The 13889-nt window shown below is 43.9% G+C and overlaps 1 protein-coding gene across 3 annotated transcripts in view; it reads left to right on the forward strand.

Moving 5' to 3' along the window:
• Positions 1–7523: 7523 nt before the first annotated feature.
• The window catches only part of SATB1 (SATB homeobox 1), a 92908-nt gene continuing 86542 nt past the window's right edge, over positions 7524–13889 (forward strand). For all 3 annotated transcript variants that reach the window (XM_040080134.1, XM_058422778.1, XM_058422782.1), the window contains exon 1: positions 7524–7618. The gene's annotated coding sequence lies outside the window, so the exon portion shown is untranslated. The remainder of the gene's footprint in view (positions 7619–13889) is intronic.

Below are 13889 nucleotides of genomic sequence, written 5' to 3' on the forward strand. Positions count from 1 at the left end.
CCTAGAAAAGGCCAAAATGTTAGTGTATTTCCATTTTAATTTAGATAAATTCCATAATAATTCCAATTCTAACCTTGCATCCCACAGGACTCAAAACGAATATGAGTGTCTAGCCATGTTAGCCATTAGAGCTTCTAATGGGAAACACTTACAGTGAGAATTTTCATTATAAGTAATATGCAATCCAACAGTTTCCTGTGCTGTCCTCTGTGATGAAAAATAAAAATGGACCAGAAACTGTACAGAGAGAATAGTTCCCAGCAGATACCAAGTATTACTGCTAATATGAAATAAACTGTTATGAATAATTAGATACTGATTTATATAGTTTATGGCCTAATCCTGTAAAGGATGCTGGTGCTCCAACACAGAATTTTTTGTCCCATAGTTCCCTACCAGGTATCCAGAATCATGTTTTGAAAGCATGACTTTCCTGCAGCATACCAGGAGACACCTGGGTGGCCTGGAAAACAGCCAGCACGGCGTGTCTTGACCTCAACATAAGACAACTGGAGTTAATCAGGGGAAAAATAAGGTTTGTCCCATATCTAAAATCCTGCCCCCTTCTAAAGCCACGGCTCTACCTGAGGGCTACCTCTAAAGATAGGGCTGTCTGAGAGATACCTCCATCCACTCAATATCTACACACTCGTTCTTTTTATGAAAATAGGTTCCTGTGATCTTTCCTTCAAAACTTATGTTTTATTAAAACATAGCTGGAGGAGAAGCTGGCTTCCCATCTCCCTCCATATAACAACTCTGTGATTAGAGCACTAATGCAATCATGGGATTCATCTCTACTGCCCTGAAAGGCCCAATTTACAACTCCTCTCACCCCAGGGAGGACTCTGACCACCAGGCTGATGGTTATTCTAGAAGAGGCAGTCTCGACCCTTCTGCTGAAACAGTGCCCTTGAGCACAAACGAATTCAAGATTCCTTAGATCATAATCTTAGGTTTAGTTTATTCCCAGGGCTGGGGCATGCACTGTTTTCTTGGGATTATTTTTGTCTTCACTGTGTTAAATTGTTGTGAAATACATACAACATCCCCCTAAAAAAAAAATTAAAAGCAAAAACAAAAAGTAAGAGTTTAAATAAAAATAGTCCTGGGAATAAGTCCCATTATTACCACAGTGACCCTGCTGCATTTTGTCAAGAATGCAGTCATGTCAAGGAGTTTGGGCACACTTCACAAGTAAACAGGAGGCCAAGCTGACCAAGACACTCGAGAAGAACACTGGAGGTTTAGAGGACTTGGGTGGGCATGAACAGTCCTGAATGGCCACTTAGGAGTCCCAGGTGGAAAAGGAACTAACTCTAAGGCAAACCTAGTGCTTTGAGGTTTAGATGATTTCTTAGAAGAGGTTTTGTGAATCACAGCTGTTTGTTCACATGTTTAAATTCCACCCAATTCCCACATTTCAACCCATCCAGATCCTCTTATTGACCGAAACACAAGTATTGACAGAGACATCTTTGTGCTCACCAAAATATCTTTTTATTTAGGAAAAAAACCAGCAGCAGTCATATTAACATTGAAAGCATTGAGTGGTTACCTTCACAGCATAATGCCTGTCATAGCTCATCTGACAGACTGATTATTCAAAGTCTGGTGTACCTATGGTCGGGAATCATATTGCAAGGCTTAGGGCTTGACACTAAAACTGCTCTGTGTGTCCACAGGAAGAATTACACTAAATCCTGTTTGCGCTTCACAATATTCCTGAGGTGAAAATATAATTTTGCAGAAGTAAAATGTTTATTTTGACATTGTGACTGATGTCTTCTACTCTGTGACAAGAAACATTAATAAAAGGCCTCACTAACTAGACACTGTAAACTCCAGACCAAAGACATGTTTCTCTGAAACTTCCTTATTCTGAGCACATTCTGTTTAGGCCCTTACAAAATCTCTACATTTCTAGAAACCTAGTGTATTTTTGTCACTAAACAGCACAGTAGTGAAGCGTTTATATTATCATCTATAGCAGGGAAAGTTTTTTCACTGGACTTACCAAGAATACAAGAAAAAAAAGCTAAATTTCTCCTGTTTCTTGTGGGTTTGTAAATCTGTTTACTAAGATCTAGTGGCACACCATGTAACTCCTAGTTAGCTATTCAAAATTGCAACACGACTACAAGTTAAATATAATTTGTGAAATATATGCCATATTTGATAAAAAATGCATGTAGTCAGAATCATATGATGATTTAATTTGCATAGATGTAAAACTGGAATTTATTATACACAACCTATATTCATAAAAGTAGACAGTCACCTGGTTTCTCTTCACTGGTTTAATCTGGCAGTCCCTCACTAGAGGCAACAGAAGTTTTAAAAGCAGCCAAGACAAACCAGAAACCAAGTAGAAGGAGAAGAGAACAGACAATGTGCAGGAAAATTGTTCACACAAATATTAATATATCTCCTTCAATCCTTTTAAAAAACGATACTTTTAGACTGATGGAAGAAGAAGATGGCAGCCAGGCAAAACAGAAGTGAGTCTGACATCACTGGTGCACCTGCAAAAAGTTGATCTTTGTTCCCAAAAAGCAAAGTTTTACAAGGAAATTCACAGGATGCACTTTACTTTTTTAGGTAATCGAAAGATCTCCTGTAACAGAGTTGTGGAGCAGAAAGCAGTTGCCATCCTGGAGAGAGGCCGAATGGACCGAGGTACTGTGTAGCATAAGGGCCTGGAAACATTGGCCTTCCCTGTATAATTGGAGAGAACTTAAGCCAGTCTGGACACAAACAGATGAATATGTTATTATTGACATGATGCCCACTTCAGTAAACAAATTTTCAGAACAGACATTCAAGTAGCAAGGTGATACAGGCCTGAGCTTGAGAGATAGGTGTCTAACCAAGGAAGAGTAGCATAACCAAGAGACTTCAGAAATGCTCTGAGGATACATTCAGAAAAAGACATCTGACTATCTTCTACTGAGCCACTAGCAAGATGAAATAACAGAAAAAGTTGTGGTACAGCTAATAATGGCCACTTACATTTAAATATGCATAGAAGGCTACTTCAGCATGGTTGTATCTGTTGACTACCATTTTCATCTACAACAGATAACATTTTTAACTGGTTGGAACTCAGTTACTCAAACCGAGTCTTAAAATTTCATCAAGCTGCTGAGACATACATGTGTAGGCCATGCCAATATGCAAGTTTCTTTGCTATGTTTCACAAATAATAACATATAAATAGTTTTCAAAATGTAGGCTGGAGGTTTCGTATGTTAAGATGGAAAAAAGACCCAAATATTATTATCAGTTTTCTGATGTGCTCAGCTTAAGCAAGCTATGATGAAAGCAAGCAACTATAAAGAATGCTAGGTGGCATGTAGTGGTTTTCAGTGATACAGCATTATCCATACACTAAAAGCTGGAAATAAACCATACTTGATAATGTACCTATTACCTGAGCACTACCCAGAGTTCTGTTGCTCAACTGTAATTTCAGGCAGAATATGGCCTTCTCTGTCAACCACAGGTCAGCATAACTCTCAAGTAGGCACACGTTCCTGCAGCATTTCTTCTTGATAATGAACATTTCATTTCAAGCCCCAGGTAATATCAGATATAGAAAAAAAAAAAAACCCACATATGTATGTATTTGGTTTCTGGATGCATGTGGATGCTTTTAACCTGACTCTACTCCTCGCTGAACTTCACTTTCCACCCCTCTGTACTCATGTCTAAACATAAAGGTATTTACATGTCTGAAAGGAACTGGAAAGCAACTGTGATATTTCCCAGAGGATTTTAAATCTCTTTTCACACAAAAGAAACACATCATTATGTCACAGTAGCACTTCAATAAGGGGCATCTCAGGAAGGGCCTCTGACGAGGTTAAGATTAGCAGATTTATCACTTTCACTACTTCACTTGTAAAAGAAAGACGGGAACAGAAATATTTTCAATCAGTATTATCCTTCCCTGGAATCAGTTATGTCTGTAGGCCTTACAGAATGTGCCATCAATAGGATGGTCTTTGGATAAATGTACTTTTATGCACTGTTGGAAGTACCTAAAACTGATGGGTCTTTGAAATCGTGTATCTGTTGTTCCTTGGCAGGTTCTAAATCCACAAATCCATGACTAGCTTATTGTGATTCATATGCCACTTTCATTTTTGGCAGGTAATGCTAATGGTATTGGAGAATGACTATTTGAATGAGATCTGCACCCACTTCCCTCAAATCAGGACTCTAAAAATGCTCAGAAAGGAGCTGTCAGCATAAATAAAAAAAAAATAATTTTGAAAGAACGCAAATACTTATTCTGTATAGGGTTTCAACTGCAGAATTCCAGGCATCAGGGATGAGCAGGATGAACAGGACTTTCTATAGTTCCTGTAGAAGGCTGCGCAAGCAAACATCTAGGGTGGGACACTGAGGAAGAGGAAATATCTGCGTGTCAGTAACAGGAAAGTTACATTGTACACCTGATTTTTAGGCATGCCATCTGTGCTCAGTCATGCCATATAGCTTTGATGACATGCCACAGCTAAAGGGCAGGCAATATATGTCCTGCTTCAGTGACATGAATGACGCAGCTTGGTAAAACTCACTGCTTAATGATATAAGTCATAACTCTCAAACACAGTATATGGTTGTCCCATATGTTTTTCAGTGTTTAGACACATACTAGGTATTTTGATAGTGAAAGCACTAAAGGAGCATTATGGTGAAAACCAATGCACACTAGGTAAGAAAGAGCACCTTATCTATACTAGTGCTGGACTTCCCATCGTATTTTGTTGGTTTGCAACAATACCATAACATTCAGCTAATATTGTTTACAGTAGCCTAATAACAAGCAATTCTACTCCCATTACTGCTCACAGTCTGATATTAAATATTTGTTTCCAAAGTAAACTGCCTGATGTAGTTGAAAAGTACTGCCACACTTTTACTTTTAAAGCTGGATAAACCTTATCTTTTAAAAACAAAATGTGACCTTAAAAAAGATATGTGTGTATTTTGACTGATACACAAAGTTGATGAAAAATAAGGTTTATGTTACATTTCGATTTTAAGGAAGAATTTTCCATAGTGCACTTGAGGATATTTAAGAAGGAGCTTGGTCTAAATTCAGTTCCTGTTCTGGATCTGGTCTTAAATCCATGTCTAGCCTCAGGCAAATGTGTTAATTTTCCTGTTTCAGTTTCCCTGCCTTTAAAGTGGGGATAACGTGACTAACCCAAATAGCTTAGCTGCAATTTGTAGCAATGAGTAACTTGATTATTAGATTTCTGAGACATGAAACATGATTATTATTAGGGCTTACTGACCAGCCAGTCAGAAATGTGATAAAAGATATTGTCTTTGACAATAGAAGGATGTAGGTTAGTCAGTCAGTCAGTCAGAATAGCTCTGCAAGGAGACAACTCTAGGGAGTGGAGAGTTGAACCTATAAAACTGAGAATGTCCCCTTTGTACTGATTTCCTATTTATTACCCCATGGTATCAAAAGACCATAAAAAGCTAAGTCCTCTCTGAGAAATGAATAGGGCCAAAGCACTACAACAAATCAGTTGCAGGCAAATAATTTTTTATCTGTGTAAGTGAGCTCAATGTTGTTTTCTAGTGGAAATGCCAGAATTGATTAAAGACCTAGCATTTCTGTTTAAAATGAGAGAGTAGGGGATGATACATTTTAAACGGAGAAAAAGTCAGAGGACTGATAACGTGGAGATAAAGGGGTGAATTAATTTCTGGTGTTGTTGCAGTAATTTGGTACTCAACATATTGAGTCCAAATTTGCATCACTGTACCTAGTATAAATAGTAGTGCCTCTTAATAACTGTGACAAAAATACTCTCCCCACTGGCAAGGTCAGTATTATTAATTGCTATTCCTATTATTAACCTTTGGGCTTGTGTATCGTCCATGGATTAATGATTATTCAATAACTGAGCTACAAGGTTAACTTACTAATAGCAATTGATAGAAGGACATACTGCTGGCTAACTAGGAAAAGCAACAACATAGCAACTTCTTGGCCTTGGTCTTGTTTCATGCAAAGGTGGCAACGGGAATTCTACCTGTCAGCTCCCAGAGCTGAAAGAGAAAATCTGCCTCAAAGTTGAGACAAATAAAAAACGGAGACTGGGATGACATCCAGGGTCCCCTCTCTCATCTGTCTCCTAGGGAATAAGAAACAGCCTCAGCTTTCAGGGAAACCTGTGTTCGCTCATTGCCAGGGTCATTCTCCAGGAACTCCACTTCTAAATCCTGCATCAGCGAAGAGGGGAAAGAAGGTCTTAAAAAAAAAAAAAAAAAAAAAAAAAAAAAAAAAAAAAAAAAAAAAAGAGAGAGAGAGAGAGAGAGAGAGAGAGAGAGAAAAGTACTTCCCCTAGGAGAAGTTTCACGAATAAAGGCAGTTCTGGAACAGCGTTACGGAGGAGCACGTGGTGCCAGGTGAAACACCAGGCAGAAGCACCGGGGTGATGTGCGGCGGGGCTCGGCCCCGCTCCCGGCCGGACGGGGCAGCGGAGATGCCGGCGGGCAGAGGCCTCCGGGGGCTGCCTGCCGCACCCGGGCATCCCCGGCCCGCGGAGGCCCGGGTGCGCGGTGTCGGAGCTTCTCTGCCTCAGTCACCTCAAATCGCGGGTGGCCGTGGGGCGCTGCCTGCCCGAACGGGGCTGCCGCCGGAGCTCTGAGAGTAGCGGCGGGGGGCGGCCGAGGGCGCGGAGACAGCTGTGGAAATAAAGCAGCGGGGGAAGGATGGAGGATGAGGGGGGCGGGGGCGAGGTGCCCGGGGAAGGCAACATGGGGACGGTGGAAGGTTTCGACCCTAGTTGCGGGGGGAAGGGGGGCACGGCAGGCACGGACACACGCACACCCACCATCCCCCGGCAGTCCCACCGAGTCATCCCCACCGCCCCGCGGGGCCGGGTGCCGCCGGAGGGAAGGAGCCGCCGCGCACACACACACAGACACGCCACCGCTGCGCTCCAGCCGCCGCTCGGTTCTCCCCCCTCCCACCGCCGCCGCGCAGGCAGGAGGCAGCGGGCGCGGAGCCGAGCGGGCGGCGCAGGGCTCTGAGCCCCTCGGCCCCAGTCGGACCGGCCTCCAGCGGCCGCGCTGCCCCGACGGCACCGCCGCCCCCTCCCCGGGGGCAGCGCGCACCTCCCCGCCTGGAGGGGCCGTGCGAGGCAGCGGGCGGGGGGAGCGCGGGCACACACTCACACGCTCACACACATATACACACACACACACGCAGGCACACCCGCACAGACACGCGCAGGCAGAGGCAGGGCTGCCCCACGCCGGTACCTTGCTGCCCTGGTGTTTTCCGTCCGGGCTCCTCCTTGCTGAGGCAGCTCGGGAGCGGAGCCGAGCGGGCGGGTGCGTGTGCGTGTGTGTGTGTGCGTGCGTGCATGCGTGTGCCTGTGTGTGTGTGTGTGTGTGTGTGTATGTGTGAGAGAGCGACCGAGCGAGAGAGGCTCTCCCCCCTCCCCCTCCTCCTCCTCGCTCTCCTTCCTTTAAACGCCCACTCCTGATGGGTGAAAAGACAACTTGAACTTCAGTGCAATTAACTTCGCCGGCGCCTCGGAAGCCGGAGGTGTCGCCGGCCTCGCCCGCCGCGCTCCCATGAGTGAGTCGGTCCCGCTCCTTCGGCGTCTCTCCTCGGGGACGTGGGGGACGGGGGGGGGACAGAGCCGTGCCGGGGCCACCCGCCGCGGCGATTTACCGAGGCCGCCCGTGCCGGCCCGGGAGGACGGGCGGGAGGGAGGCGCGGGGCGGATGGCTGCGCACGGCGCTGCCGCTGCCGGAGCCTCCCGGCCGGCACGGGCTCACACCTGCCGCCGCGCCGCTGCCGGTCGCCGGCCCCGCTCCGCTCCGCTCCCTTGCCCGCTGCCGCCTCGCCCACCGCCGGCACGGAGGGAGCGAGGGGAGGTGGGGGTGGGGGCAGAGGGAAAAAACCCCCAGAAGTTTGGCAAAGTTCTTAGCCAGCCCCGCGCGCCTCCCGGCAGCGGCGGGCGCGGGGCGGCGGCGCCCCCGACGGCGCGGGGCGAAGCGGCGGGGCCGGGGGGGTCGCGGCGGCGGGGGGGTGGTGGGGGGGGGTCGCGGGGTGGCGCTTCCGCGGGGCGCGGGGGTTGCGCGGGGGGCCGAGCGGCGGCGGCCGGCCCAGCCGGGGGCGCGCCCGTGGCGGTGGGTGGCACGTCCCCCCCGCCCGCCCGCGGCACGACCCGGCGCTGCCGCTGTCACGGGGAGCAGTGCCAGGAGCTCGTCAGTGTGCTCCAGGATTTTATTTTTGATTTTTCCGCTCCGACTCCGAACCCGCCACCCGAGGTTTTGCTAAATCCTCGCCCCTTTGTCGCCGTCTCCGCCGGCTGCCGGGGGGAGCGCTCCTGGCAGGCACCTGCCCGACCCGGAGTTTGCCTCTGCCAGTCTCCAGCTTTTTCTGACCGCGGGAGAAACTTCGCTACAATCTAAGTTTTCTGAAACACTTTGCACTCCTAAGCTGAAATGAGTTTAAAGTGAGGAAAGCTGTCCGCTGCTTTTAGTCCGTGCAAATGAGCGCAGCGCTTCTGCGAAAATAATTCACAAATTCAGATGCAGAGACTCCAGGGCGTGTGATCGGGAGGTGCCCTTTCATTCTGGTCCGTGCTGCTTGGGTGGGAGTTAGCAGCGGCCCCTTATTTCCACTTTATATTATTTTGGTACAGTGCATTCATATATTTGTCTGCTGTAGTCTGCTGGCAAACATTAGCATTCAAGCTTACATTTTTGACAAATGTGCAGACAGGAATAGCATGAATAGGCATCTTAAATATTAACAACCTAAGCATCTGTTGTGAAACAAATTTAATATATTTACTCTGTTTTTCTCACATTGTTAGGAAAGGTTACAATAAGTGTAAAATTTCAGCTGTAGTTAGCACGAGGAATGCTTGGATATTTCACTATCTCTTCAAGCATTTAACACAATCACCAGATAGAAATGTGTCAAATCAGGCGCACTATTCAAAAACAACTTGAAACTGTAAGCGTAGAGTGTATAGACACGCATATAGCATGTTCTCTGCAATTTCTATCTTCTAATTACTCTTCAGCACTATTTGTAGAATTTGACAATGCTCTTTCCAGTCCCGTACTCCTATATGCTCTTTAATATGTCTATACATACACACACTCATTTTCTAAATTCACTTTCTAGTTGAGATTGTTATTGGTATTACCTTGCTTTTCAAGTCGAAGCAATGGTTTTACAAGGAAATGTAACCTAGAGTAGGTTAAAAAATGAGCTGGAAGAAAATGCAACGTGTTCACATACAAGCATGCGTCGGAACAGATAGTGCACACACATAATAAGGCAACAGAAGAGAAATTAAAATCCTTGGCTAGTATGCTATGTATGCCCACTCTTCAGTACAGCTAGTGGAAAAGAAACAACTGACTCGAAGGAATTCCTCTGTCCCTGTAATAAGACTGTTCAGAGTAGAACAAGAGCACAGAAGAGCGAAGCCTCCAAAAAGGCTGTAGAGTTATTTCAGGAATCAGTGCATTCCTTCCCTTTTTCCCACAAGTTCAAATATGTAATAAATAAGTCCTTTGTATGCAAAATAGTTTACTGGAACAAAAAAATATTTAAATGAAATGCTTTTTGCACATGAATTTTGAAAAACTGGCCATTTCCTTTTTATATTCTTTGTTCTCAATACTTTAAATAGCAACGTAACTCTGGCAGTTTCCCCTCTCATGCTATTTTCGCGGCTCGTGTGAATCCTAACCTGCTGCTGTGCTCCTGAGAAAGCAGTGTGAAGCAGAGTCGATCTGTAACTCACTGATGGGACACAGTGCTTGGGCAGTGTCAGAAGCAGAGAGAGGCTGCCACGCCAGCCCCAGCTTGTACACGAGCAGGGCACCTCTTTGGTTTGCAGCGTAGGCCCAGCAGGTCAGCGGATGAGCACCTGCCCTTTGTGGCTGTGCTTCCCAAGGCAGCGCCAGCCCTGCCTGCAGCCCTGCCAGCATCCCACAGGCACCAACCACCACGTTCAGCCCTGCTGGGGACGTGGGCACATCCACTCCTGCAGCACGAAAACATCTTTAGAGGGGTTTCTTCCACATTACAGGTTTGGGATAGAGAGGGGTTTACATGTGTGCGACTGCTGTTTAGAAGATAATCAGCTGCAGGCTGGTGTTCTTTAAAAAAAAAGACCAACAAAAAACCCCACCAAATCTTTTAAATGTATCAACTACAGGATCTTTCAAAGTGTTGTCACCTTTTTAATGTCACCTATTTTTTTTTTTTTTTTTCAATCTAAGTATTGTCAGAGGAATTTGAAGTAATTCCTTAGGTTTCTGGCTGTATTTGAAAAAAAAATTAAGGAGATTACTTTATTAATAAAATAGCTTGTAATATATAGAAAAATACATTAAAGTAGATTTCTGAATTAAAACTGGAGGTAATACGACTTCTGAAATGTTTTAGTCATATTTCTAGGAACTGTGGTATTTTAACATAGACTCTAGTGAAGCATTTTATTGCTTTCTTGTATATAACTGCCATTGCTCTCTCTAGATATATTTAATATATATCCAGTGAAGCCACAAACTTTCCTTCTACAACAGTTTAAACACATCTGGAACATTTTACTTTCTTATAATTTATGTTAATAGATGTAGAGTGTATATACAATCTTCTCAGACATCATTGCTTTTTCCAAAGGGGAATTTTTTTACTTTCAGTCAGGGAATATATTTATAAGAACAAAATAACTCAAAGTATAGGCAATTCTATATATCATTTTATTTTCTGTTATATTAGGTTGATTATATAAAGCTTTCATTTAGAGCGATGGGATGATGAAATTACAGAGGAGTGATTGGCTTTTGTTTTTGCAAATGGTTCAAGTTGAGGGCTGCAAAAATGAATGTTTTTGGTAAAGTTCTTTGAGTGCATAAGATTTTTCACAGAATTCTGACAAATTAATTTAATAGAAAAGCCACAAGTCTCTTAGCCAGGTAAAATGGAAGTTCTGTTTCTGCCGTTATAGGCATCAGGCTTCAGTAATCTGCTCCTCTTGTGGAATGAACACTTTCTACTTAAAGCTATCATGCACCTACTGTTTATTTACGCTGCATTAAACTGACAGCACGGCAATCAGAGGAAAAAATATGACTTACTTTCCTGAAGTAAACACCAGTTTATAGGTTAGTGCCTATATTTATATTCCTGTCGCTACTAAATAATGGCTGTCTCCATTTTAATATCTACCTGTGGTGTTACCCAGGGCAGCTGGCTCTTCCTTGTTTAAAACAAGGGGAAAATGAAAGGGGCGGGGGGAGGAAGAGAAGAAAGTTTTGTTATCATTCCACTCTAAGGGGAACTTAATAGAACAGTGATTCGGTATTCCTTTCTGTGGCAAGCCGAAGCCAGTTTTAAAGACATAGTATTCCGTTTTACTTGGTGTAATTGAATTGCATCTCAAACAGGGAAAACAGAATTCCTTAACAGTATTTGTCTATCCAAGACACTGAAATTGTATATTCAGGCAATGGCAGATTAAGGGCAGAAGCATTTTATTAATAACTGAAAGCACATATGTGTGTGTGATGAAAAATGTTCTGCAAATCTGTCACTATGCAATCAAGTGCATTTTTTAAACTTTAGTTGTCACAAAGTTGCTACTGATTCTAAAAAAAAAAAAAAAAAAAAAAAAAAAAAAAAAAAAAAAGTAAAACAGTTTGACGGTTAAAGAGTAACTTACAGTTCTTACTGCCTGTTATACGGAAATTTTGCAACTTTATAAAGTCAGTGTCAGAGAGCCCTGTTGATGTTACTTTTAATCTTGGAGTACTGAGTCCAAGTAGCCAGCGTTTGAACTGAAGATAACTGCAGTCAGAATAACCCACAGTTTGCAGAAGGTTCTCTAAATTCTCTGTTGAAGGATTCCATTAATAACTTTTACATGAGAGATTAATTTCTTCCTCAGATTCTGAAAGTATTATACTTAACACTAAGCTGGCTTGTTGGTCAGTTCCCTTGGCTATGGTATCATGAACTCTCATCAGCCCTGACCGCAATTTGTAACTGTTACTTCCAGGAGGGTATACTATGATGTTCCTTTCAAAAATGCTGGTGGTTTCAAACGTTTGCTATTCTGCGGCATCTAAGTTTACCAGTGTTATCACCAGGACTTCATTACATAATGGGTATCCCTTCTATTGCTTTGCAAATGTCATCTTTCTAATGGTTTTTGCACAGCATTGCTCTCAGTAGGTTTAAGTCTTGGTAGAGATTAATTTTAAGGAGACTTGCCAGCACTGATCTTGTACATATGTTCTGATCTGGTCCTTGTTCCCTCTATCAGTTGTAATCGACTCTTAATCTGTTTTATCTGGTGCAGGGTACTAGGAATGGCAGAGTTATAGTAGAGTACAGTAGTAGAGTGTAGTAACATACCTCAGGCACCATCTGAATTCTAAATATTTCCTTTTAAACTTGCTGAGCCCGACTTTGCTCCCATGCACACCGGTGTGTCACTGCAGAGCTTAGTTTTCACTGTTCCTGTAGAGGATCAAGATTAGGCGTTCAGATTGGCTGAGGGACACACTAACATTTAGTATTTGTGCTTAAAGGTCCACCTTTTAGCTATTTATTTAGAACACCGAGGCACAGCAATCTCTTTGGAGATGGATTTCCCTGCGAAGCACTGTGCATTTGTGTTTGCTGGGACTCGCTTTCACCGGAGCATAGGCTAGCTGCTCTCTCTGAGCTGCTGTAAAAGCATTGCTGGTGACACCTCCGCGCAGCGGTAGGTTCACAAGAGTTAGCTCTCGCTACCTTGTGCTTCACTGTTGTGAACTGCAGGTTAGAGAGGCAGAGGAGCCTGCTGGCCTGCAGATGGGCCTCGGTCACCCCAGCTGCACCTGGGTGCAGAACATCAGGATGGGCCACGTCTGTCAGCTGCGTTGGCCTTACATAACTTCCAGCGACTATCTGCTCTATCTCTTTCCCGTGGCGCATTATGACATGATATGACCTGAGGAGATGAGGGAGGTGCTTTAAACCTCAAGTGCATCTCGTCTTCCCAGGATCCTGCTCTGACAGGATTTATTTGGCCAGCAGCAATCATTTGTGGGTCGTTACACTTGCTGCTCACTAGGCAAATTGGTGATGCACTCAGACCACCTATGCTTGGAGGACTGTCTCGTAATCTTTTCTGGTGTCTGGGCTCCTGGTTCTGGATTCAGCCCTGGAAAAAATGTGTAATTTTGGGTTAACAACTGTCCATGCCATGTTTGCCGTCCTCGATGCTGTAACCCTGATTTTGAAAATGCTCAGCACATAACTTCATATGAAGGAAAAGGAAGCTGCAGCACACTATCCTTTTATAAATGTGGCCTTAATATGCTCCTGGTTTATTTACCCAGCTATAGAATTAGTAATATATGTGTTTCATAGAACACTGAAGGATTAAGTAATTCTTTATATTTGTAAATCAGTCCTAGAGTGGAAAGCAGAAGTGCCGAGAATTGCTGCTCTGAACTCAAACCCACATGCAAAGGTACGAGAAAGGTATTTCCTTTTCAGTAACTGCACTTAGAATATGTGTCTGGTCATAATAACCAGGTAATTAAAAACATTTTCAGCGAAAAGGAGGAAAGTTCTAAATATCATACACACCCTATATTCCTACTTCTATTACATTAAATAAAAGACAGAAAAGAGAGGAAGGGAGACTGGGAGAGAGAATGTGTGCATGCAGGCTCTTGGAAGGACCAAAGGCAAAAAATGAAGTGGAGAGGAATTCCAGACTGAGTTTTAAAATGTTTATAATCAAAGATTAAATTAATATGTTTGTTGAAAGCAGTATTAGAAAGATTTTAAATCATTAGTTCTTTTCATCATAGGTGGG

The sequence above is a fragment of the Hirundo rustica genome, chromosome 1 (assembly GCF_015227805.2).
Source record: "Hirundo rustica isolate bHirRus1 chromosome 1, bHirRus1.pri.v3, whole genome shotgun sequence".
Lineage (NCBI taxonomy): Eukaryota > Metazoa > Chordata > Aves > Passeriformes > Hirundinidae > Hirundo > Hirundo rustica.